This window comes from Marmota marmota, unplaced genomic scaffold (genome assembly GCF_001458135.2).
Source record: "Marmota marmota marmota unplaced genomic scaffold, marMar, whole genome shotgun sequence".
NCBI classification, from domain to species: domain Eukaryota; kingdom Metazoa; phylum Chordata; class Mammalia; order Rodentia; family Sciuridae; genus Marmota; species Marmota marmota.
In genome coordinates, this window is record NW_025999977.1 from 29459136 (window position 1) to 29463754 (window position 4619).

Consider the following 4619-nt stretch of genomic DNA (forward strand, 5'->3'; position numbering starts at 1 on the left):
GGGACCCTTCTCGCTGCCCCGGGCCGCCGGGGGCCGCTTGCAGAGCCGGTTGGGCGGTGGCTGCGGGATTGGACCTCTGCGCCCGAGTGGCCGGCCAAGATTCACTTGTCTGGGGCCAACTGTCACCTCTAATATAACTTACTACTTCCTGGCAGGTCTCATTTCAGCGGAATTTTGCTAGAAGTTCCTCAGTAGGTAGAATGTAGCTGTTTTAATGGGTGTTTCTGATCCGGTTAATGTGGAGATACTGAAAGTGCTGCTTCCTTGCCGGCCGCCATGTTGGATCCTGATTTTTCAATTAGATATAGTTATCTTCTTATATTACTTTGTATAATCTTTCTATGTTTTAAGGAAATCCACTTGTGATCAGATAATAGAAGAAATCCCAATCCATTCTTGCTATCTTCCCAACCTTGAGAAATGTTGTCTATACTCTTTTCCACAGGCCACAAAACATTAGTTAATGTCACCTTTTTTTCAAATCCCATATCCAACTCAATAGAACATAGTATTGGCATAACCTTCAGGATATACCCAGTGTGCTAGTCAGCTTTTCATACTGTGACCAAAATATTTGTGACATAAACACCTTAAAGAGAGAAAAGGTTTATTTTGGCTCAGTTTCAGAGGCTTCAGTCCATGGCCAGTTTCATTGCTTTGGACCTGAGATGAGGCAAAATAAAAAAGTATAAGGAACATGGTATAAAAGATGCTCAGTTCATGGTATCAAGGAAGCAGAGAAAGAAAAAAAGGGGGGGGGACAAGATAAAGCCTTCCAGAGATGCCTCTAGTGACCCACTTCTTCTAACTAGGTCCCACCTGCTATTTCCATCACTTCCAATAAGGACAATTAGCTATGAACCCATCAATAGATGAATCCACAGAGACACATCAGAGCCCTCAAGATCAAATCACTTCTCTAGAGCCCAGCCTCTGAACAAAACTGAACTGCAGACCAAACTTTCAGCACAAGAGCCTTTAGTAGACGTTCCAGGTCTAAGCCATAATACCCAGAGTCTGGCCAGCATTTACCACCTGCACCCAAGATGGTAATATTTGTCTGAGTGATTATTACTTCTTTCCTGGTCAGTACCTCCACATCTATCCTAAAAAGCAAACAAATAATTGCATGTTATGAAAAGTACAGCAATAATATAATCTATTTAACTAATTTTCTATTTTTATTAGGTTGTTTCCAGTTTTTCAATATTAAAAATAAATAGCATGAAAATAATCCAGTCACAAAAAAGACAACTACTATTTTATGTCATTCATATAAAGTAATTAGAGTAGTCAAGTTCATAAAGAGAGAAAATATAAGTATCAAGAGTTGACTTTGGGTCTTTCCTGAGACAATCTAGCTGACATTGACTGTGGCACAAACAGTAAGATCGTTTAAATTCATTCATTCAAATTCACTGTCTCATGCTTAAGGTTAGATCAATAAGCTTTTAAGACAGGATTTGATAACTTTCACTGGCGGGCTTCAAAAGAATTTTTTCAAGTTAAAAAAAATGAACCCTATATGTAAATATGATCTTTCAGCACAATTTGCATTTTAATATGATGGCCTATTATACAATGCTACCACCTGTGTAAATTACTCAATCACAGTTTAATAAGATTTGGATACAGTGAAAAAAAAATTATAATGTAAACTAGAATTATCTCATTTGGTGATTATCAAAACTGCAAGGAATAAAGAGAAAAGTTCCATCTGTTACTATCTACCTTTTTCCCCTACACGAAGAAAACATAAAAGGGAAGAAAGTCACATGAGTTGATCTAAGTGCTTGCATAGAATGAAATTTCCCATTTGGCAAGGACTATGCGTTATTCATTTCTGGATCACCCACAGTGGCTTTTGTGTAGTAGGCGTCCAATTAACATTTATGGAATTTAATCAAAGTCTATTTTGCTGTAAAGAAAAATGTCATGGTCATTATTCAATACATTTTCACAAACTTTTATTATTGGATGTTTTTTAAGTAATTAACTCTGGGAACTTTAATACATGTAGTTACAGAACATAAGTGAAAAAGGATTAATTACCATAAAAACGATAGTACTTCACTACTTGAGAGGTCAGTGGTCACCTTCAGGCCAGGAAATTGCTTAGAATTGTATACAAGTTAAAATCCAATGATTTGATAACATAGGACAATAGATTAATGGCAGCAGATAAAGCCATTTTAACTGTAAAATACTGGTAAATAACAACTAAATGAAGGAAAGAAAGCAAGATTACCAATTGTAAAGTAAATAATCTAAGAAATATGTTAACTGCCGGGAGCATTTACTCATACAGAGAAATGTCATAATTGAAGCCTACAAGGATTGAGAAAAAGATGCAGTTTCACAAATAAGTCAGTACATGACATGTAATTAGATGCTATGGTGATTCAAAGTAAGACATAGATTCAGATGCCACCATTTAATCATCGAAAAGAGAAGATAAGAATAGCAAAGAACCATGAGCAGTCTATGGTGTTGAGGATGCAAAAGAAAGACAAATAAGGAAGATGTGATGTATGGAGAAGGTCCAGTGTCCTCCCAGGTAAAGGAAAGACCAGGGAGCTCCACCAGGTTAGTCAATGCATAGCAATAAGCAGGGGGTTAATGAGAATAAATGGAAAGAATTTGGAGCCATACTAAGGAAGGCATGCCTAGTAAGTTGAAGGGAGGTGGGGTTGTTTTTGTTTTGTTTTGTTTTGTTTTTTGGTTTTGGTAAGAGTAATTTCAGAGACAGAAGGATTCTGAATAGAGACATGGCATAAGAATGCTCATAAAGAGAAGAATATCTAACAATATGGTATAGACCTTAATACTCAAGGTGTACTTCCTGGACCAGCAGCACCAACATCTAACAGCCCAAATACTGTCCAATAGTTCAGCAATTTTCTTCAGTATTGCTATTTGGCTATGTTTTCATTTGAAAATGGGAATGTTTGATGGAATATCTTTTAGTATTCTTTGATTAGCCCATAACATAATGGCTAGAATTTATCATGTTCCTGATCTCCTATTGTTCAATTCACTTATGCCTTATTAAGAAACAAAAACATTTCATTTTCAGGAGGTTTTTATGATTCTAGTTTCACTAAATACACTTTTAAAATAACTGTATTCTTTTACATTTCAGGCAGCTGTTTAAATTGCAAGTAAATGTTACTAGAGAATGCAGTATTCTCACAAAGATAGTTTCATTTTCAAACCAAGATTTAACTGGATTGGAATACTAGGCAAAGGTTTTTTTAAAAAATGTATGTCTCACAATCAACCCACCATGAGAGGTATGATTTTCAAGAGCAAATCTCCAAATAGTTTAACTCCAAGTTGTTATATTAAAAACAAGCTGACTTTTCAGAACAAATTTTTGAAATATTGATCTGGAGCAAAATTTATGCTTCTAACGTAGCAGAGATGATCTGTATCTTTGTCCAAAAAACAACTAACTTAAATATCCCAATATTAATGAGACAGCTGAGTACTGAAAAATGGTGTTTGATGATGGATTGATCATAGCCCTCTGCCACAGGCAGAATACAGGAAGCAATTCAGAAGGGACCTCTCAAAGCCTCCTCCTTCTTCCTCCAACTTACTATCTAAATACAAAGAGCTTGTTTGCAATAAAATGCAACTGCAAAACTACACTAAATAAATGGACAGTCTAAATAAAATATATACATTCACATGCACATACACAAACACCTTGCAATATATATTGGGGAAAGGGAGGGGGAAATATAAACACACAATGCAAAATTAATTTCGTCTTTCCTAGACTCCTATTTCGCCTTATGGTAGAAAAAATATTTACGATTTTAGCCTGAATCCCAACTGTAATCTAAATCAATCATTTTTTAGTTAATGCTAGTGACTCCATATTTCTAACACCTCCCCATCCTCCCTTCTAAAAGGGTGCCTGGGTGCAGGGGAAGCTTTTGCTCATGAGGGAGAGCTCCATGATTCATATTCAGCCCTTGAAGTAAGACATTCACTTACTTAGTCATAGGGAAAGGTACTTGCTAAAGTACCTCTGTACCTCTGTACCTCTATAGCAGGTACCTCTGTTTCTTCCATAGTTTTCATATTTAGAGCCTCTTCCTCCACAGAGAGCTTCAGAACTGCTGAAGCCCTGCTCCTTTTTTGAGCACCTTTGATCTCTCTTGGAAGATTTACAAACTCATTGTTGCTTTCTCTACACCTTAGCCTACCTGCCCTATAGCCTACCTCTCCAGACAACTTTCTCAGCCACTACAAAACTACTACCTGCACATTATCTTGTCATTCTAGCATTGTATCAAACTAAAAGACATACGCATTGTTCCAGCTTACCCACCTGAAGTCGGCAAGCCTCCTCAAAGATGTTCATGTCCTAATCTCCAGAATCTGTGAATATGTTATTTGGCAAGGGGGAATAATGTTCACTAATCAGCTGATCTTAACATGGGGAAGTCATCCCCATGTTAAGATGGATTCAGGGTCATTAAAAGTGGGGCCGGAGGGCAGAGGAGTCAGAATCACAGTGCTATGAAATCTACCAGACCTTTGCTGCCCATAAAGATAGAGGAAGGGGCCACAAGATAAGGAGCTCAGGCAGCCTTTAGAATACAAGA

The 4619-nt window shown here is 37.1% G+C and overlaps 1 pseudogene; it reads right to left on the reverse strand.

Annotated features, from left to right (window-relative positions):
* LOC107137124 overlaps positions 1-4375 on the reverse strand; it is a 22754-nt pseudogene extending 18379 nt beyond the window's left edge.
* Positions 4376-4619: the final 244 nt, after the last annotated feature.